The sequence below is a fragment of the Stenella coeruleoalba genome (assembly GCF_951394435.1).
Source record: "Stenella coeruleoalba genome assembly, chromosome: 20".
NCBI classification, from domain to species: domain Eukaryota; kingdom Metazoa; phylum Chordata; class Mammalia; order Artiodactyla; family Delphinidae; genus Stenella; species Stenella coeruleoalba.
Window position 1 is genome coordinate 30,875,691 of NC_137166.1, and position 22,723 is coordinate 30,898,413.

The following is a 22,723-nucleotide window of genomic DNA, read 5'->3' on the forward strand; positions in this document are numbered from 1 at the left end:
AGCCAGTTCGTAGGATTCCAGAGTCTGAGTTTCGAGAAACCTGAGAATGTGCCCTCTACTTCCAGCGCCCCTCTTCCCACAGCTCGCCACGTGTTTGAATCCGAATCCTCGCTCCAGCTGGACTCTCGGATCCCAGGTTGGGGCCGCTGCATCTTGCAGGAGGGAACTACCTTGCCAGCAGGTGCCAGGTATGGAGGCGCTGACCACATAGGCGTGGCCCCCGGGGAGGACCCGCTGCCGAAGCAGGCTCTGCTACTTAACATCATGAAGCAGGTGCTGCTTCTGAGCATTTATCTGGGGCCTGCCCCCTCTGCTACGGATCTGCGTCATCTCTCCTCCTCCCAACAGGCTCTCAAGGCCAGTGTTGTTAGCTTCTGGTCAGTAACAAGGAAGCCGCGGCTGGGAGAGCTGCTTATCGACATCTTCCTCCATCCCTTCTGCCCTGCAGTTTTTGTCCTGATGGCCAAGGTGAAGACAGCTTCCAGGAAGGAGGCAGTAGGAACGCTGCAGGAGGTAGGTGTGACGTGGGAAAGGGCACAGGTTGAGGATTTGGGCTGTCTTTCAGCGCGAGCTCCGTTCCCCAGGGTGTCTGCCTTAGCTTTGCCCCCAAGGGCCCAGAATCCTCCCTTCCTGCTCAGCGTGCCTCTCAGGAGCCAGACCCCAGGCCCCTAGGCTGTGACGGGGCAGCTCTAGAGAGAACAGAGGTGTCTGAGGTCCCGAGCTCCAGCCCCAGCTGGTCACTAATACCAGGGAGCAGGGGGCTCTTCCCAAACAGCAGCTCAAGTATTTACTTCTCTGCCGTGTGGTCTTGACTTTGCCCTTAGCAAGTATGCATTTCCTACACTCAGTTGTGTGTCTACGTTACTACATGATTATACACCCTGCTCTGTTTTATATATAGAATTTACAATCTGTAAAAAGTCGCCATTTTACAGTGTACAATTTAGTAGTTTTTAGTATATTTACAAGATCGTGCAACCATCACCCATAATTCCGGAGCATTTTCATCACCCCCAAAATACACTCTGTCTCTGAATGGAGGTCAGAGTCAAGGTAGGCACATCGATGTGGGTCTGGATTGTGATGATGATGGTGGTGGTGATACCACTAGCCATCACTGAGCACTTACCTCTGGGCTGAGTGCTTTGCCTATTATTTTCAATCTGCACCACACCCCAAACAGGTGGCCCTTATTGTTATCCTGGTTTTGTGGATGAGGGAACCGAGGTGCAGAGAGATGGAGCTGGCAGCCCACCATCGCAGGGTCCGACTGCAGGGTGGTGCATGCCCTTCCCCTCCACTGCTTTTAATGGGTCTGTTCCCTGTGGGGTTCGGAAAGCGTTCCCTATGCCTGCCATGGTAGGTGACTCTTTTTTTTTTTTCAGTTCCTAATTCTTTAATTGTAGTAAACTAGACATAACACAACATTTATCATTTTAACCATTTTAATGGATACAATTCAGCGGCATTCTGCACATTCACAGTTTTGTGAACCATCACCACTACCCGTCTCAAGAACTTTTTCATCATCCCAAACAGAAATTCTGTGCCCATTCAAAACTAACTCCCCATTCCCTCCTTTCCCCAGCCTCTAGTAACCTATTCTACATTCAACCTCTACGAAATTGCTTCTTCTAAGTATCTCAGATATGTGGAATTATACAATATCTGTCCTTTTATGTCTGGCTAATTTTACTTAGCGTAATCAAGGTCCATCCATGTGGTAGCATGTATCAGAATCTCATTCCTTTTTATGGCTGAATCATATTCCATTGTATGTATATGCTATGTTTTGTTTATCCATTCATTGCTGGTAGACAATTGGGTTGTTTCTACCTCTTGGCTATTATGAATAATGCTGCTATGAACATGTGTATACTTGCTTAACTGTTTTCAGTTATTGTGGATATATACCCAGGAGTGGAATTGCAAAGTTACATAGGAATCTAAGTTTAACTTTTTGAGGAGCCGCCATACTGTTTTCCACAGTGGCTGCACCATTTTCCATTCCCACCAACATTGCGCGAGGGTTCCAATTTCTCTACCACCTTGCCAACACTTTTGCGCCTTTTGATAATAGCCATACTAATGGGTGTGAAGGGGTATCTCTGTGGTTTTGGTTTGTGTTTCCCTAATGACTGATGAATGTTGAGCATGTAGCTTCTCAGGTAACTGACTTATTTTTAAAGGTCACAAAATGGAAAAGAGGGGGTTTTGGGGGGGACGGGGCATTATCTGGGACAAAGGGGGCCAATCTGGTAATGAGCAAGGGCATGCATCTGGGTCGAGTCTACCTCTTTATTTGCCAGTTTCCTGAGCCAGTGTTCTAGCCCCAGCTGCCTCTCAGAATCACCTGGGGAGATTTCAAAACTATGAAGGCCATTTGTACCCCCAGAGCTTCTGATGTGAGCAGTCCAAGCGGGGCCGGCATCGGTAGTTCCTGACGCTCCCCTTGGTGATTCTCATGGGCAGCCAGGGCTGAGGACCGCAGCTCTAAGCAAACCTCATCAGCAGGCAACACCCGTCACCCTTCCAGCTGGTTTACAAAGCTGTGCTCCTCTGAGACTTTTTTTTTTTTTGCTTTATTGTGATAAAGCAAATAAAGCTTTATTGTGATATCATTCACATACCACATCGATTTTAGAACATATTCATCACCTCCAGAGGAAACTCCATCACCCTTCAGTCCTGTCCTATCCTCCCAGCTCCTGGCAACCATTAATCTGCTTTCTGTCTCTATGAATTTGTCTCTTCTGGACATTTCATATAAATGGAATCATACAATATGTGAGACCTTTTGTGTCTGACTTCTTTCATCTAACACAGTGCTTTCAAAGTTTGCCCATGGTGTATTGATAGAATGTTTTGGTGCTGTGTTCCTTTTTACAGTTGAGTAATATTCTAGCATATGCCTGTTTATCAGTTGACGGTCATTTGGGTCGTTTCTATTTCTTGGCTATGGTGAATGGTGCTGCTATGAGCACCGGTGTACAAGTTATCAGGACCTTCAGGACTTTTAAGGCACCTCTTACCTGTGTTTTCCCACGGTGTACAAGTTATCAGGACCTTCAGGACTTTTAAGGCACCTCTTACCTGTGTTTTCCCACGGCAGGGGAGGCTCAGCTTTAATATTTCAAGAAAAAAATTAAAACCCCTAAACCCCATGTCTTTTCATTTGAAAAAATTTCACTCCAAAATGTTCACTGCTTTTAGGGGTTAGTTCTGTGCATCTATTGTTTTGTAGCCTTAATCCCACGAAAATCACCTCAAATCCATACCTGAACTTGGGCCAACTCCTCCTTTGGTGTGCTAATTTCCCCTCTTTAGAACTTCAGATAAAGCTCTTGATGGGACTCAAATACCACCCTGGTGATGGTGGCTGCCCTCATCTCATTCCCTCCTCACACCCCATGAGGGCTTGACCCTGTGCCAGGTGCCATAAGCCCTCTGAAGGAGCTAACGGGGATGTCTGGTAAGGGCGCAGATATGGATAAACCAGAACCCACCTGGTCTCCGGGAGCTCAGTCAAGGGAAGCAAGGAAACCAACTCTGAAATAATTATAATGCATGCCAATTTCAGCACTTCCCAAAGTGTGGAGGGCATACCGGTGTGCAGTGGTGTTAGATGGTACATAGACATGGCGTTAGATAACACTGACTCACCAAAGGACAAAGTTATTCCCTTTTCAATTATCTTTTAAGCCTTTAGATAAAGCACAGAGGACGTTTCGGTTTGGTGCTCTCTTCAATCACTTTAAAAGTTGAGCAGACATAAACCCCCCATTTTAAAAAAAAAAAGACTTAGACCCAAGTTTCCAGCTGCGATTGGCAACATCACTTTGCCATCATTGTATTCGTTTTACAATTGGCTTCAAATTGACTAGTCTCACTGATTTTCTTCCACTTGCTGTTGTGACATAAAGTTTACTTTTAAAATAAACATACTCAAATTTAAGTTTTTAAAAAGCGAGTTCATTTGACAGAAAATATCAAGTAAACAGTAGAGCAGGTGGCCAGACGATGTAGCAGGAATTGTGCAGGTGGTACCCAAATAGCCCTAGGAAGTCTCACAGATGTGTTAAAGGGATTCAGGAGCCCCCATTTTTGTCTGGGAATGCAGGAGAGAGCATCATACATAAAGCAGTGTGTCATTAAATCACAGAATGATGGCTGATCATTTATAGAGAAGGAGCCTTAGAGGTTAGGTCTCAGCCACAACTTCTGCGGGTGAGGGAAACTGAGGCTCTGAAGCATTGAAGGTCTGGGGTCCCACAGGTGTCAGCAGGGAACCAGCACTGGGCTCTGCAGCTGTGTACCTGCTGCCACAGACCACGTCAGCCACATGCCGTCTCATGCGTATCACAGCTATGTCACGTCACGGGATGTTCTCTTTCCCCCGCTGACCCAACAAAATAGTACACTTTGCTTCCAGTAATGTGACTAACAAGAACCATGAATTACATGGTTCTATCTCTACCACACTGCAAACGTCCATGGATGAGGCTCACTTGTGAAGAATGATAGAACCTTCTCTTTCTCTCTAGAAGGGAAGCACCATAGCTCCAACTTTTATAATCGGCTGTTGTCCCACTCATTCCCATACCTACAATTTTCCTTTCCAATATGTGGTAAGATTATATTTCCCTGCCCCTGCTGAGTTTGGGGGTAATTTGTTATGCAGCGTAGACAACAGATACACTTGGTATAATGCATCTGAAATGCACCCATCTTGTTGCATGTATTGGCCGTTTGTTCCTTCTTATTGCTGAGTAAATGGCTGTGCCGCAGTTTATCTATCCATTTAGTAGTTGAGGAATATGTGAGTTTTCCCCTCTTTGGGGGCAATTATGAATAGAGACAAAGAAGAGTGATCTTTGACTTCAAAATGCTCTTAACATAAAATGGATTTCTCACTGTGGTCCTCAGGCCCTGGGTGATCTGGCTGCCGCTGACCACTCCCACCTCTTCTCAAGGTGCTTCCAGCCTGCTCACCTGATCTGTCAACAGGCCAGGTGTTCCCCTCCACAAAGCCTTGCACTTTCTCTCCTCTTAGCTTCTACCTGACCCTCTGGTAGCTGGCTCTCAGATCCAAGGCCTCCCTCTCCAGCGCCTCCCCTGACACCTCCACCTAAAGTCACCATCCAGTGCATTTCCTTCATATCACCTCTTACAATCTATAATTACTTGTTTGTTTACTTTTTTCTCTTCTCTACTGGAATGTAAATTCTAGGAGGAGAAAGGCTTGGTCTTGCCAAGGTCTTAGCACATATTCTGGTACTTTCTAGGTATTTTCTGATGAACGATTGTATGAATGAGTAAGTAAGATTGGGAGAGCCTTGTAGACTCGGCTTATATAAGGCTTGAGAGCCAGGTTACAAAGTTGGCTCTGTGTGTCAGCTGTGGGAAAATAGTGTGGAAAATGGTAACTTGGGAATATTTTCTTCATTCAAAATAAAGTTTTGCTTTCAGTGGGCCATAAAGGAAGCAGGAATTAGTACACACATATCTTATAGACACTGCATATCCGATGGTGGTGGTTTCCAATTCTGTTAACAGAAGAACACAGGGAAATGGCAGTTAGCATTTAAGAGCTATCTGACTGATTTTACCCCTTGGAATTTCTTAGAATTTAAAGACCTATTATTCCAAAAAAATATATAGCCTTGTTTATTTTTCCCTCAGACCAGTATTCAAAATTAAACAGGGAATGATGTTATCATTGTGTGTATTCTTTTTTTTTTTATAAATTTATTTATTTATTTTTGGCTGTGTTGGGTCTTTGTTTCTGTGCGAGGGTTTTCTCTAGTTGTGGCAAGCGGGGGCCACTCTTCATCGCGGTGCACGGGCCTCCCACTGTCGCGGCCTCTCTTGCTGCGGAGCACAGGCTCCAGACGTGCAGGCTCAGTAGTTGTGGCTCACGGGCCCAGTTGCTCCGCGGCACGTGGGATCTTCCCGGACCAGGGCTCGAACCCGTGTCCGCTGCATTGGCAGGCAGACTCTCAACCACTGCGCCACCAAGCCCAATTGTGTGTATTCTTGAACAGAAGGGCATAAAATATATTGATGGGTGTGTATCTCACTTTTACTAGCAGTAACAGTAAGTGTGTAAAGACCCCGAGAATGAGCATATAATACTCTGCTGTATCACACTGAGAGCTGTACATTTATTTTAAATGATGAGCCCTTAAGATAGACTCTTTTGGAATAACAACAAACAGCAGTGATAACGGTTTGTTAAAAGATTAATAGACAAACCAGAAAGCACTTGATTTGTCGCTAAGATTTCTGCCTGATGAGCATATCCATCAAAGAGCACACACAAGGTGTTTTTGACTGTCTTAATACAGTGACGTGACATGGTCAGAGTAACCCATTAACAATATTCCCTGAAACCCGTGATGGAGGTGCTTTCAAGAATTATAGGAAGTTTGGCATTTCTCCCATGTAATTTCACACTCACTTACTTTACACAGCTTTATCAAGGGCCTGCCTTGTGCCCCAGATACTCTGCTAGGACCAGAGTATGGGACCAGCCCTGAGTAAAGAGGGTATGTTCTCTGTCCTCCTAAAGCTTAGTCTGCAGTAATGGCAAGGACAGCCCCAGCCTAGTCCTGGTGGCAGGGACCTCCAAGGCTTTGCTTTGGTTTGGCTTTTTCATAATCTCACATGGATTTGCTCATCGAAGCCAAGCGTGGCTCGCTAGGCTTCTGAAACCAGGAAGTATCACAGAGGCTTCTCGGAAGGATCAGTCTAGCACTGAGTAACTCTTGAAAAGTATGTAGCTCAGGGCCCATCACTACCCACGGGCCAGTGGTTGGCTAAGTGATGGGAGGACCCAGTGGATGGGAGTCAAAGCAAAATAACCTCTTAGGCAATTAGCATGTGACAGGAGAAGTGTCTTACTACTACTCAAGTGTCTTATTACTAATCAATTTGGCCTTTCCAAATGTGTTTTCTCCCTAGGAGGCTGGAGGCATCAGTCTTCCTTAGGGAGAGAGGGGAGGTCACAATTGTTTACAGAAGGAAGCAAGAGAAAGATTCATCCTCAGGGTCTGACATTCAAAAATAGTTTTGCGTGGCCAGCCAGACTTGTCTTGGGAAGATTTTCTGGGTTGTTTTATCTTTTCAGTTAGCTTATCAAGAGACAAGCTTAGAAGTGGCAGTGTTTGGCGATCTCCCAGTGTGGAGAGGACATCCCTATGGGCCTTGGGATGTGCGACCTATTGCCCTGGGGCAGGAGAACATGAGGCAGAAATGTGGCTGCCAAACGTGTTCTTCAGGGACCCACAGCACGAATTCATTTTACATTTTTTTAATTGAAGTATAGTTGATGTTCAATGTTGTGTTACTTTCAGGTGTACAGCAAAGTGATTCAGTTATACATATACATATATACACATAGATATGTATATACTTTTTCACATTCTTTTCCCTTATAGATTATTACAAAATATTGAGTAGAGTTCCCTTTGCTATACTTGTTGTTTATCTATTTTATATATAGTAGTGTGTTTATCTATTTTATATATAGTAGTATGTATATGTTAATCCCAAACCCCTAATTTATCCCACCCCCCAACTTTCCCCTTTGGTAACCATAAGTTTGCTCTCTATGTCTGTGGGTCTGGTTCTGTTTCATAAAGAAGTTCATTTGTGTCATTTTTTTTAGATTCCACATAAAAGCGATATCGTATGGTATTTGTCTTTCTCAGTCTGACTTCACTCAGTATGGTAATCTCTAGGTCCATCCCTGTTGCTGCAAATGGCATTATTTCATTCTTTTTTTGTGGCTGAGTAGTATTCCTCTGTATATATATATACCACATTTCTTTATCCATTCATCTGTCAATGGACATCTAGGTTGCTTCCATGTCCTGGCTATTGTAAATAGTGCTGCAATGAACATTGGGGTGCATGTATCTTTTCAAATTAGAGTTTTCTACAGATATATGTCCAGTAGTGGGATTGCAGGATCATATGGTAGTTCTATTTTTAGTTTTTTAAGGAACCTCCATACCATTCTCCATAGTGGCCGTACCACTTTACATTCCCACCAACAGTATAGGATGGTTCCTTTTTCTCCACACCCTCTCCAGCATTTATTATTTGTAGACCTTTTTTTTTAACATCTTTATTGGAATATAATTGCTTTACAATGGAATTTGTAGACTTTTTGATGATGGCCATTCTGACCGGTGTGAGGCGATACCTCATTGTAATTTTGATTTGCATTTCTCTACTAATTAGCGATGATGAGCATCTTTTCATTTTACATTTTAACCAGAACACCCATGCGTGCACACACGTTAGCCTTGTTACACGTGGTATTTTCTCACTTTTAAAATTCTGTTTTTGCTTTTGCCTTTTTGATTGATGCTGGTCACGACCCACTTACGTTATTTCAAGGACACTGAGGTAGAGGCACTGGCCTTGGCAGGTACGGGAGGGAGAAGGCAGGAGAGACAGAGCAGGGAGGAGAGCAGTCAGATGTGTGTCCCTCTTCCCCTGTTCCATACTTTGGCCTGGAGAGGGACCAGAATGCGGGAAGCCAAAGGAAGAGGTATGTCTGCCCCAGCTCCCCTTAGGACCCTAGAAATGCATCACCTGACTCTGCACCAGCCTGGCTGAGGCCACAGCAAGGGGACATGGGTGGTATGTGGTCAGGCAGAGGACCACACTTTCCCAGAGCTGCCGTCCATTCCATCCCCTCCTGGCGTGGATGCACCAGGAGCTTCCCTCGTCCAGGAGGGGCAAGGAGGCGCCACAGCAGAAGATGAGAGGCCTACTTAGGCCAGAAGGCAGGCTCTACCTGCCCAAGATAATGCTGTCGGGGGAGATTGAGCAGACCGAGGGAGACCAGATCTCCAGTTCCTACACTTGAGAACGCCAGCCAGGTGAACAGAAGCCAGTGGTCAAGGGACACCTTCAGAGAGACACAGACACTCAAGACACCTGCCACAGCCCATGCCATTCACTCAAGTGCCACCTGGGAGAGGAGCCAGCTGGGCAGGTGGAAGACTAAGAAGTCAAGAGGCCCAAACTCTTTTCTCAACACAGGCAGGAAACTACCTAGAGAAGTTGTTAGAATCATCACGTTAGGTGGGCCTTCATTTAGTCTTTCCCCCACTCTTGCTTTGCACAAATGTGGCTTCACAAAGACTAGATATTTTCTACGTTAAAGAAACTATGTTGAGGGGATATATGTATATGTATAGCTGATTCACTTTGCTGTACAGTAGAAACTAACACAACATTGTAAAGCAACTATACTCCAAAAAAGATTAAAAAGAAAAAAGAAAGGAACTATGTTGTACTACTCAGCCATAAAAGAGAACAAAATTTTGCCATTTGCAGCAACATGGGTGAACTTGGAGGGCATTATGCTCAGAGAAATAAGTCAGACAGAGAAACGCAAATACTGGAAGATCTCACTTATGTCTTATATATGGAGTCTAAAGAATACAACAAACCAGTGAACATAACAAAAAAGCCGACTCACAGATATTGAGAACTAGGGGTTACAGTGGGGAGGCGGAGGGTGGAGGGGCAGTATAGAAGTAGGGGACTAAGAGATACAAATTATTATGTATAAAATAAGCTACAAGGATATATTGTACAACACCGAGAATATAGCCAATATTTGATAATAACTCTAAATGGACTATAGCCTTCAAAAATTGTGAATCACTATATTGTACACCTGTAACTTAAAGAATACTGTACTATGGGCTTCCCTGGTGGTGCAGTGGTTGAGAGTCCGCCTGCCGATGCAGGGGACACGGGTTCGTGCCCCGGTCCGGGAAGATCCCACATGCCGCGGAGCGGCTGGGCCCGTGAGCCATGGCCGCCGAGCCTGTGCGTCCGGAGCCTGTGCTCCGCAACGGGAGAGGCCACAACAGTGAGAGGCCCGCGTACCGCAAAAAAAAAAAAAAAAAAAAAGAATACTGTACTACAATAAATATAAATTAATTTTTCTTAAAAAAAGAATCTATGTTCGATGCCCATGTGAGCCAGTAAACATGGCAATAACCCAGCTACTTGTGGGAAGTGAAATCTCCCCCATATGTTGCCCTGAGTCAGCCAGCAGAGCGCCGCTAAAATGTTTACAAACTGGGTGGTGGAGGAGGAGCCCCGATTTAAAGAGTTTACCAACTTCTGCAGTGGAAAGACTCCACCAATTTCAAGCTGCCGGCGAGGTCATTTGATGGTGAGCCTGAGCCATCAGGATCTCTGTCCTCCTGTCTAAGCTGCCCAGACCTGTGCATCTGCCCATGTGACCAAGGGCTGGATAAACTTTCCAGCAACAAACACTCCCTTCTCTGGACACACAGGCTTAACCTCGCGCTATGGAGAGATGATGCGCTACCCCATGTCAATAGCCCCTCCGTTTAGCAGATGTCCGTTTTCTTCTCTTCCAAGAAAAGTTCAGAGTCCATCCAGGCACCCACCCACCTACCCAGCCACCCAGCCAGGAAGCTCTTGCTGGAACCAGCCGGGCTGACAGAATCAGAGCAAACCACCCCCTGGAGGGCGCTCCAGAGGTCATCGCAGCCAGCCCCCTGCCTCCAGGCAGGTCTCCTGTAAATCGTCCTCGACAGAGCCTGCCTCGTTTGGGGCCCTTTGCTCAGAGCGCCCTGAGCAGCCGAGTAAAGTTTTGTGCTGACTCTGTGGGGCCCCGTCGGTGGCGACGCGCGTCGCCAGCTCATAAGGGAATCATTAGCGGAACACAGCCGTGTACGAGGGCCCGAAGGCCTGTGGCAATTAATCACCTCTCCTCCCCGGCAGCCCCAGCTGTCTCAGATGCAGCCATCCTCCAGGTAGCCCTTTAATTGTCCCCGGAGAAGGCAGGTGGGTGAGGGGCCACCTGAGCTAACGTTAGCCCAGCAATCTTCCCAAATAAAAAAAAAATTTTTTTTTAGAGTATTCAAATATCTCTCACTTACTTTCCAGAGTCTGTTATTGGTATAAAGGTTGAAGCTCAGGCAGCTTAACTGTTATGTGGAATGACCTTTAGTTTTAATATTAATATATTATCGTAAAGTCTGCGAATCATGAATGCAATTTTGGTATTCATATAAAATGCCATACGCTGAACCCACTGCAACTTTTTTTCCCCCTCCCGTCCTCCAGCAGGCTGCAAACTGGGTGAATTAATATGCGTCATCTTCTTCTCCCCTTTATTTACTTAGAGAGGGTGGCCGGGCAACTTTATCAAGAGTAACATTATCAAGAGCTTTTCTGCAAGCTTCTTTATCATATTCACATCCGCGTCTGCTCGACACTTGTCAGTGTCAATCAAATCGCAATAATACGCAGATGATTTGCTCATTTGGTTTAATAAAATCTTTCTGCTTATTTGCGCTGTCTCCATTACACCACATAATTGCTGTGCCGCGGAGGTGAAAGGCAGCCAGTTGCCTGGGGGATAAGAGGAGACGATTGCTCTATGAAGGATTTGTTTCTTTGCCTCTGTCTCTCCCCAGTCACTCATATTCCTAAAATTAATATTGTATTTGAATCCGGCTCTGCTATTCTTATGCAGCCTAACATTGTTATTACTTATTATTTGGATGTGAAGTCATTTATTTTTAGTTTTATGTCCAAGCTGTCAAGCTAAATTTCATTGTGAACTGCCACATACAATTTTTAACTGCCATTTAAAACGAGATTCCAGCTCTAAATTATGGAGTGAGCTTGTTCAAAGGGCTGGCCTGACAGCAAGTGCATTAAGAAGCCTCGATTTCCTTGCAAATCAAAGGGGCTCCCGGTGATTATTTTGGTGGAAAGGAAAGCGCACAGCCTTAGTACTTCCCGATCACCTCGATGGTGGCTGGACACCCAGGTGGGTGTGCAGAGCACAGAGTCTCCTGGGTACCTGCCCTGGAGAGATGCGGTAGGGCCCCGGGTGACCGGCCGAGGCAGGTTTGCAGGGAGGACGCCCCAGCTGAAGCCATGGAGTGACTTGATGTGGGGCTGGGGGCTGCTGTGTAACCCCTGAAGAGGCAGGGCTCTGCCAGGCTGTGGCAGAGGAGAAGCCACCGTTAAAGCTGTGCACGCGTATGCTTTGGTACTTCCGCAGAGGACACCGTTTTTCACGGAGCACAAACGTGCGTTCGGCAGCTTTATCTGGCCGATGTAGCTAGAGCCTGGTCACGTGGGCAGCTGTCATCCTCAGGACCATATTCCCCTCTGCACGTGCCCGTGTTCAGTATTAACGGTTAGGAAGGAACAAACTGCCCATGAATAGCCTCGCGAGGGCGAGCACTTCTTAAGCCCCTACGGTTGGTGCTTTACGTGACTCTGCTCATTAAATGTCCGTGAAGACAGCATCTGGGATAAGTATCATGTTTGTCCTGCTGATAAAAAGTGAAGGTGCCGAGGTGTATGGCGGCTGTGATGATGAAGGCTCTGGAAGCAGCAGGTCTAGCCCACAGGGGTGCAAAAGAAGGGGCTTTGCCAGGAGGAGGCCCGAGGGCAAGCAGTGCTGGGAGAAAGAGGCAGCTGCCATCAGCTGCTCTGGGACCACAGCCTTCCCACCAGGTCGCCACCAAGGACCTGGGCTTTCTTTGTCCTCCACGAAGGTCCAGCATTCAGGGAAGCCAGGTGTAGACCAGCCTCCAGGGAGAGCAAGCCATCGCCCCAGTCAGTAGCACTTGAAGGTTCAAAGGCAAGGCTGGGACTCCAACAGGCTTTATCTGCCCTTTGTTAAAAAGTTTCAGGGGCTTCCCTGTTGGTGCAGTGGTTGAGAGTCCGTCTGCCGATGCAGGGGACACGAGCTCGTACCCCGGTCCAGGAAGATCCCACGTGCCGTGGAGCGGCTGGGCCCGTGAGCCATGGCCGCTGAGCCTGCGCGTCTGGAGCCTGTGCTCCGCAATGGGAGAGGCCACAACAGTGAGAGGCCCGCGTACCGCAAAAAAAAAAAAAAAAAAAAAGTTTCAGTGCTTAGAAATAGACCCAAAATTCCTGACCCTGCATTGGTCCCTGCTAAGCTGGGCCATCCCAGCCGGACCATGCACAGCCCTAGCCACTCTGATGCCCATCCCAGGTTTCAGGTCACACTGCAAGGAGAGAAGAGGGAGCCTTTGAGTCCCTCCTCCCTCTCCTCTTGGTTGATCTCCCTAGTCTCTAATATTAAAAGTGTCTTAATTCTAAACACACACACTTTGTCTTGGGTGATACCTCCCGTTTATGAAATACAGCACATTTGCAGAGGACAGAGATGCTGCAGTCGACGGGGAAGGGCCGAGAGGGGGTTGCCCCGCAGGAGAGGGTACTGGTGACTTTCCTGTTCCTCCATCCTTCCCTCCTTTGGTGTGGCAAAGAGGCTGGTGTTCTTTTCACACATCACAGTGGGGGTCTTTAAGGGAACTTCTAGTCCAACCCCTGGCCCTGCCCCATGGTCCAGGCCCTCCTTCCTGCCTGAGCACGTCTCAGGCTGTGGTTTTTGTACGTGAGTCATGGTACCTTATATATTGTGAATCTTCCACAGATGTGCCACCAGCTTTATCTATTTTTAAATAAATTTATTGAACTGTAATTCACATACCATACAGTCCTCCCATTAAAGTGTCCTCTTTAATGAATTTTAGTATATTCAGAGTTGTGCAGCCATCACCATAGTCAATTTGAGAATTTTGTCATTGTCTGAGAAAGAGTCTTCGTACCTTTAAGCCTTCACCTCCATAGGTTCCCCGCTCCCTAAGCAACCACTAATCTACTTCATGTTTCTGTAGATTTGCCTGTTCTGGCCATTGTAGATGTGTGGAATCATATACCATGTAGTCCTCTGTGACTGGCTTCCTTCACTTGGCATAACGGTTTCAAGCTTCATCAAATCGTAGTGTGTATCAGTACTGCATTCCTTTCTAGGACCAAATAATGCTCCACTGTAGGAATAGACCACATTTTGTTCATCATTCATTCATTCAAGGGAACCTGGGTTGTTTCCATCTTTAGCTATTGGAGATAGTGCTGTCATGAACATCCGTGTACAAGTTTCTGTTGGAATACTCGTTTTCAGTTCTTCTGAATACATGTAACCCTAGGAGTAGAATCACCGGGTCATCGCCACCAACTTTTGATATATATATATATATATATATTTTTTTTTTTTTTTTTTTTTTTGCGTTACGCGGGCCTCTCACTGTTGTGGCCTCTCCCATTGCGGAGCACAGGCTCCGGACGCGCAGGCTCAGCGGCCATGGCTCACGGGCCCAGCCGCTCGGCGGCACGTGGGATCTTCCCCGATCGGGGCACGAACCCGTGTCCCCTGCATCGGCAGGTGGACTCTCAACCACTGCACCACCAGGGAAGCCTTTGATCAATATTTAAAATTAATCTTGTCCACGGTGATTCATACGTCAATTGTATCCTTCCCTCCTTTTTTCAAACTCCTCCCCCACTCAATGACAAATTCCATCGGCACGAACACATGGAGTCGGCCGTGTATGTTTTACTAAAGGTTGTGTACACAGAGCAAGGAAGGGGCTGCCGTGAACACCCGCAGTGCTTGATGAACAGAAGTCTCCATTTGGCCTCCTTGTTCTTATTCTCTCTCCTCTCGTCCCTCCAAGCCTTCCTCCATCCATCTTAGTTTTCGCCCCTCATTTTGCTCCTTTCATATGCATGTGAGCTCATACTCAGCTCCTTCAAGCCTGCTGCCCACATGAACTTAATGTTCTCTGTAAGCAGAGAACAGGCCATTGAAGGATTGATGGCCTTACGACGACGAGGAGGCTAAGCCTGAACTCAGTGAACAAGATTCTTCAGTTACTGGGATCCACTCTCCCTAGAAAACAACGAGAGAGACAGTACGCGTCCCAGCACATTACAGCTGCCGATAGACCCTATCCCTCTCCACCCTGTCTCCTGGGTTCAGCTTTCTACAGGGTCCAAGGTTTATGCAGAGGTCTCCAACCAGTGACCCCTAGGGTGGGTGGATCAAACCCTCAATGTTTGAGCGTTTTTAAACCTTCTGCTTTTAAAATTAGGAGATCTCGTGTGTGTGTGTGTGTGTGTGTGTGTGTGTGTTTGCATATATACACAATGGAATATTACTCAGCCATAAAAAAGAATGAAATAATGCCATTTACAACAGTGTGGGTGGACCTAGAGATTATCATACTAAGTGAAGTAAGCCAGACAGAGAAAGACAAATATCATATGATATCACTTATATGTGGAATCTAAAATATGACAAAAGTGAACTTATTTACAAAACAGAACCGGACTCACAGACATAGAGAACAGACTTGAGATGACCAAAGGGAAAAGGGGTGGGGGGGAGGGGTAAATTAGGAGTTTGGGATTAGCATATACACACCACTACATATAAAATAGATAACCAACAAGGACCTACTTTAAAGCACAGAGAACTATACTCAATATCTTGTAATAACCTATAAGGGAATAGAATCTGAAAAAGAATATATGTGTATGACTGAATCACTTTGCTGTACACCTGAAACTAATACAACATTGTAAATCTACTATACTTCAATAGGGACTTCCCTGGTGGTTCAGTGGTTGAGACTCCACACTCCCAATGCAAGGGACCTGGGTTCAATCCCTGGTCGGAACTAGAGCCTGCATGCCACAACTAAAAAAGATCCTGCATGCCACAACTAAAGATCCCGCATGCCACAACTAAGACCCGGTGTAGCCATTTAAATAAATAAATAAATATTTTTAAAAACTATACTTCAATAAAAGAATTCTAAATGAAAGGAAAAAAATAAAGTTAGGAGATCTCCCATTTTAAAAAATATCCAGATTTCCAGTTTCTCTGAAAAATCAGAAGTCCTGACGATGGTAAAGGCTGTCCTTGCCTGGCAGCAGTAGGGAGAGCTGGGCAGGGGTTGCCCCTTAGGCTGGGCCTCTACCTCACCCCAGCCTGAGCCTGGCTCAAGTGCCTCACTTCTGTGTCCCAACCAGTCTCTGTGGATTTCTGGCCAATGCTCTACAGCAGGGGTCCCCAACCCCCAGGCCACGGACTGGAACCAGTCCGTGGCCTGTTAGGAACGGGACTGCAGAGCAGGAGGTGAGCAGCGGGCGAGCGAGCGAAGCTTCATCTGTATTTAGAGCCGCTCCCCATCGCTCACATAACCACCTGAGCTCCCCCTCCTGTCAGATCAGCGGCGGCATTAGATTCTAATAGGAGTGGGAATGCTACTGTGAACTGCGTGTGTGAGGGATCTGGGTTGTGCGCTCCTTATGAGAATCTAATGCCTGATGATCTGAGATGGAGCCGAGGTGGTCCCATCACCCCCAGATGGGACCATCTAATTGCAGGAAAACAAGTTCAGGTTTCCCACTGAATCTGCATTATGGCAAGTTGCATAATTATTTCATTATATGTTACAATGTAATGATAATAGAAATTAAGTGCACAAAAATGTAATGCGCTTGAATCATTCCAAAACCATCCCCCTGCCGCTGGCCCGTGGAACAATTGTCTTCCGTGAAACTGGTCCCTGGTGCCAAAATGGTTGGGGACCGCTGCTCTACAGTATCCTTAATGCAGCACCAAAAAGAGCAGATATTAGGAATATACAGGACTCTGCCTGCTGAGTGTGGTCAGGGCGATCGATGGTGATGTAGGTGATGTACAGGTGACCAGCGTGATAAGCAGGGATGCAGCTTAAGTCCATCACGGTTGCTGCTGAGAATTCTGTCTTTAGACAGTGAAACACAAACTCAAGGAGGTTGACACTCACTGCCCAGACAGCCGATCAAGTGGAGGATTCATCATTCAACACATATTTATTGAGCATCTACTGTGTGTCAGGCACTATTCTAAATTCTGGGGACATAGCCATGAGGAAAACAGACAAATATCTCTGCCCTTGTGGAGTGGATATCCATGAGCAGGAAACAGATAATATACAAGACAGATCAGTAAAACACATGGTTCAGTAGATGGTGAGAAGGGCAATGGCCAAGCAGGGGAAAGGAGGGTGTTGGTGGACATGGGGGGAGAAGGGTTGCGATTGTAGATAAAGTGGCCAGGGTAGACCTCACTGAGGAGGTGACATTTGAGTAAAGCCCTGAAGGAAGTGAGGGGGTGAGCCATACAGTTATCTGGAAGAAGAATTTTCCAGGCAGAGGAAAGGGCAAGTGCAAAGGCCCTGTGCTTGGCAGATCTGAGGAAGAGCAAGGAGGCTGCCATGGCTGGAGCAGCACAGGCGAAGGGGGAGAACGCTAGGAGGCGAGGTCACAGTGATGGGGTGAGGACAGGCGATGGTCTAAGTCTTAAGGGACCCTGCAAGGACTTTGGATTTTACTCTGAGATGGGAAAGCGTCAAGAGTTTGAGTCAGAAGAGTGACATGGTCTGACTTTAACAGGATCACATTGGCTGTGTTTGCAGAGCAAACGGGGAGAGATCGATTAGGAGGCATTGCCAACAGCCCAGGCGAACAGTAAGAGTGGCATCAGCCAGGATAGACCAGGTTAATGGTGAGAAGCGGTTGGATTCAGCATATAGTTGAAGCAGGGGCGACCCAGACGTGCTGACAGGTGAGAGGAGGGCTGACTGTAAGGTTCTGACCATTTACAACAGGAGAAGCCCGTGGAGGACTCGTGTGTCATAGTAGATGAGATGACCGCATCTGGGTAAAGACGCAGAGTAGGCATTTGGTGGCAGGAGTCTGTAGTTCAGGCACAGAGATCCAGGCTGGAGACTCAGATTGGGAGGCACCAGTGTGTCAACTGGCTGAGGTCACCAAGCGAGTGAGTGTAGAAGAAGAGAGGAGGTCCCGGGCCTGAGGCCAGGAACACATGGCAAAACCAGCAAAGAAGACAGCATCAGGCCAGTTGTCAGTGGGGTTAGAAGTTGTTCCCCATCTGGATCACTTTTACAGGGAGGAAATTTGGGTGGAAAAGTTCTGCTGACTTATTAACATGACTGAAATACAGAATGTTCTCTCAACTGCTCTGGTGCCAAATCTATAGCTTAAATTTATTTATTTATCTATCTATCTATTTATTTATCATAGGAAATATAGTTACATGGTTCAGATTCAAAAAGCAGAGTGAAAAGGCTCCCTCTTACCCTTGCCCCTCAGCCACTTGACTCCTTACCCAGAGCCCCCCAGGTCCCCAGTTTCTTTTTTTTTAAATAAATTTATTTACTTTATTTATTCATTTTTTTATTTTTGGCTGCGTTGGGTCTTCGTTGCTGAGCACGGGCTTCTCTCTAGTTGTGGAGAGCAGGGGCTACTCTTCGTTGCGGTGCACAGGCTTCTCATTGCGGTGGCTTCTCTTGTTGTGGAGCACGGGCTCTAGGCATGTGGACTTCAGTAGTTGTGGCACGCAGGCTTCAGTAGTTGCGGCTCGCGGGCTCTAGTGTACAGGCTCAGTAGTTGTGGCGCGCAGGCTTCAGTAGTTGTGGCTCACGGGCTCTAGAGCACAGGCTCAGTAGTTGTGGCGCACGGGCTTAGTTGCTCTGTGGGCATGTGGGATCTTCCTGGACCAGGGCTCAAACTCGTGTCTCCTGCATTGGCAGGCGGATTCTTAACCACTGTTCCACTAGGGAAGTCCAGTCCCCAGTTTCTTGTACCTTCTTTCTGAGAGCTTCTTAGCATATACAAGCATCAGTATGTCCATGTGGACACCCACTTCTCCCTTTGCTCATTTTTACACAAATGGTATCTATAGGCCTATTGTTCTTCATTTAGTGTATCTTGAAGATTGTTCCATATTAGTACATAAAGAACTTCATGATTCTTTTTATTTCTGTAGTATTTCATTTTCTGGATGTACTGTCATTTGTCTAACCAGGCCCCCAGTCAGGGACTTTTACATTGTTTCCAATCTTTTTCCTCAATTAATAACCTTATATGCTTGGCATTTTGCACCTGCGTGAACATAAATCTTTTGGGTAAATTCCTGGATGTGGAATTGTTAGGTCAAAGGGCATATGCATTTGGATTTCTAATAGATATTGCCAAAGGTTTAAGCTCCTACAAGCCGTATATATGAGAGTGTTTGACACATTTTCCAACAGTCTGTAAGCAAATTATTCAATCTTTTCCAGTCTGAGTTTTTAAAAATGGACTTTTAGTTTGCATTCCTCTTAGTACAGGTGAGATTGCCTGTGGCTCTCAGCACAGCCCCCAGAAATGTCACTCAGCAGAAGAATTATATGAGCAAAGTCTGTATTTGGTGGTGCCCTTTCCTTTGCTTGGCCTCTTCCAAAGGTCCAAGCTGCTCTGGGCCCCTTTGCCCAGGAGGAAATAACTCGAGAAACTTATTCCCTCAAGGGTTTTAGTGACTAGAAGTGGGATTGTCCCTGAAATGATTTACTTTCAGAACAGTAATCAAGGAGCCATACTTACCAAAAAAGGATGTCTGGTCCATAGTGGCATTGGAGGCTCGGCGCTATTCATTCATTCATTCTTCAACTCAGCCACTATTGACCGAGAGCCTGGAATGAATGTATGAGGCACTGGGCTGGACTCTGAGGACATGAGAAAGTTAGGATCGCCACACTTAAGGAAGCTTATGTCCTAGCAGGAGCCCGGACGAAAACTAGGCAAACAAATGAGGATTTTAGGAAGTAGTGAATTCTGCAAAAAAAGATAAAATAGGATGCTGTAACAGTGAGTGAAGAGGATAAGGTCAGAGAAGGCCTCTGGGGAGGTGACATCTCAGCTGAGGCCTGAAGAAGGATCTGGGGAAGGAGCTTTCCACGCAGAGGAGACAGGCTATCCAGGGAACATCTGAGGAGTAGGTGTAAGGCTCGTGGGCTGACGCAGAGCAGGTGAAAGGGGGAGAAATACCAGCTGACGGTGGAGAGGTGAGCCCCCGAGGCCACAGTGAAGGACTGCATTGTCTCTGGTTGCAGTTTAAAGCGTAAGGAGGGTTTTTAGCAATGGTGCACTGGTAAATGGGCAACAGTCAGCTGGGCGTGTGGGCTGATTTGTACTGTTGGCAGATTTCAATGGTGGAAATACTCCCATCATGACCAATTTCAAGCTACTAAAGCGAGGTCCCTGGACCCGAGTCTGGGAAGAGCTGTGTGTCCAAAAGACCATCCGTTGGGTGAAAATGATAACTCTTTGCATCTCAGGATTCATTTTATTGAAAGTACTAAAGGGCATTTTACAAAACAAAACATTCCAAGCTGGAAAGAAGGGGCTCCAGCGCACCGCTGGTTTAAGCTGGGAAGTGAGATGCTTTGATCCATGTCAGGATCATGCCGGCTGCCGTATGGACCTTCTGGAGTCCCTGAAATCACACATGCCTACACACCACCTTCGCTACAGGGCCAAGCCGATCACTTCCTCACATTTCCTTCTTCCATCCCACCTTCCTTTTCTGCTAAGGTGCCTTACGTCTTTTTGTTGTTGTTGTTGAGCTTAGAACATTAGATATTTCCAACAGGGTCTAAGAAGATACACTTCTGAAATTACAGATTTCAAAGACAATGACAGTTTATCTTAATGCTGTGTAAAACTAGTGTATCCACTTGTATAAAACTAGTTATTCACACTTTCACTTCATTCTACTGACAAGAAAAGTATTGAATATTCCTTATGAAGATGGCAAGGGAATTTTTGGCCTGTTTCAGCCATATCCACAGAGCAGTACATAAGCAGATATTACTTGGCAATAAACACTGAGTTTAGATTCTTTTTCTAATCAATCTTTTTAAATAGAAGTGTAGCTGATTTCCAGTGTTGTGTTAATTTCTGCTGTACAGCCAAGTGATTCAGTTATATATATATATTCTTTTTTATATTCTGTTCCGTTATGGTTTATTACAGGATATTGAATATAGTTCTCTGTGCTATACAGTAAGACCTTGTTGTTTATCCATTCTATATAGAAAAGCTAGCCTTAGGTCTTAATTTTATTTCAGCAGTGGATTTCATCTTTTTTTTTGGAGGCTGATTCATTCCAGGGCCAAAAGCTACTTCTCTTTAACTATTGTGTGGAGAAAGTCCAGAGCAGAAGAGAAAGCCCTTTCTGATTTTCCATGTTGATTTCCCTCCTGCCGTACGCACAGATATTGGTTCAGTGTGGCCCGATGTGGGATGCTACCCGCCCCCTAGCCCCCGCTCCCGGAGCCATGAGATGCTCCTCTAAACAGTAGCTGACTGCCTCTGTGCTTGGAATATCATGTGTGGGGATGGAGAGGCTCATTTCTCTTTCATTTCTATGTCTAATTTCAGGAGGGGGTGAAAAATGTAAACAATTTTATGATGTCTCACCATCCTTAAAATTCTGAAATTACTTTGGTCTTTGTTGGTCAGTATATAAATTAATTTTCACTTGAAGAAACATCGTTTTTAATGCCTTTCGCTCTGGCCTGGCCTCATCCCACGGTCCAATTACCGAGGTAACTATCACCAGCAAGGAGACCATGGGGGCCATAGATCAGAATTTGTTTATCAGACTTGCAGGCATCGATTTATTCGAGCTACCTGACACAGTTGGTCATATTTTATTCTCCCAAATCTTCTCTCTCAAATTGATTTTTCAGAAAGTTTTTAATACAGGTTTATTCATCTGGCTAATCCATTTATCTTCAGTTCCACCTGTAAAGTCAGGAAAATCTCTGGGGTGATCTGTGAAAGGAAAGAGACTTTCTCTCTCTGCTTCGCTCACCACCTCTCACCCTCTCTGCCCCTTCTCTGCACTCACACTGCACATACATTGCACACACGTGCCCGGGCACGCACACTCCACCAGGCTTACACACCACCACACGTGCCGCTGATGAGCTGGGAGACACTAAACCTCACTTCCTAGGTCCCCATTTCTTCTGCAAAATCGGAGGATTGCACTATTTTATCTTTAAAGTCCTTTCTGATTTGAGATCTTTAACACCGACAAGCTGAGAGCTGGGAGGGGCGAGGGAATTGAAACCAGTCTTCTTGGTTCCCAGTGTGCGAAGCAGAGGCTCCTCCTGCAAGAGAGGGAACCCATGTCCCAGCTGATAGTGACAATCGTGGCAGGATAGTGATGGGGATGGACTTCTTGACCACAGCTCCACCAGCCCCATCTTCCCTGCAGCCGAGGGTTATTTTTCTCTTTCTCAGGAGCAGAAAGACTCTAAGTTGTAGAAGCACAAAGACCTTCCTCTGGGGACACTCAGGCAAGTGGCCACGTTGTCAGGTGTCCTGTCGTTGCCAGAGCAAGGGGTTGGGTGGAGAGACACGAATAAGAAGCAGTGTGTCTTGGAAAATAATACAAATGACATGTGAGGATGTAGGCAGCTGTGGGTGCTCTCAGGAAGGGCTGACCATGGAAGAATCTGAAGCATGGCTCCAACTCTGCCAGGCTCCTGCAAGGGTGGGTGTGCCAGAAAACACCTCTGAGCCTGGAGTCCCCAACCTTCAGTCGGTCAAGCTGCAAAGTTACGAACTTGTGGACACAGCCCAGCTAAAGCAGCAGCTGGGCCTGAATTATGCAGAAATCATGTGTGACGCTCCACCTAGGGTCCTCTGCAGCCAGGATGTATGTGGTCTGTCCTGATCCTGTTTCAGATGGGGTTGCTCCTTTGACGCACAGCCCTGCCCCTTCCTCTACTGTTGGGCGGGCTTCTTGGGTGTGTAGTTAGCAAAAGGGAGGGGACAAGCAGAAGTATTTGCTGTCACTGGAAAATCCTCAGTGTCTAACTAATAAGAACCTGTTGTATAGCACAGGGAACTCTACTCAATATTCTGTAATGGCCTTAATGGGAAAAGAATCTAAAAAAGAGTGGGTATATGTATGACT

The 22,723-nt window shown here is 46.2% G+C and overlaps 1 protein-coding gene across 1 annotated transcript in view; it reads left to right on the forward strand.

The window, feature by feature from the left end:
- The first annotated feature begins 409 nt into the window (after window positions 1–409).
- Window positions 410–22,723, forward strand: part of AKTIP (AKT interacting protein) — a 57,587-nt gene continuing 35,273 nt past the window's right edge. The window contains exon 1 of the mRNA XM_079907109.1: window positions 410–513. The gene's annotated coding sequence lies outside the window, so the exon portion shown is untranslated. The remainder of the gene's footprint in view (window positions 514–22,723) is intronic.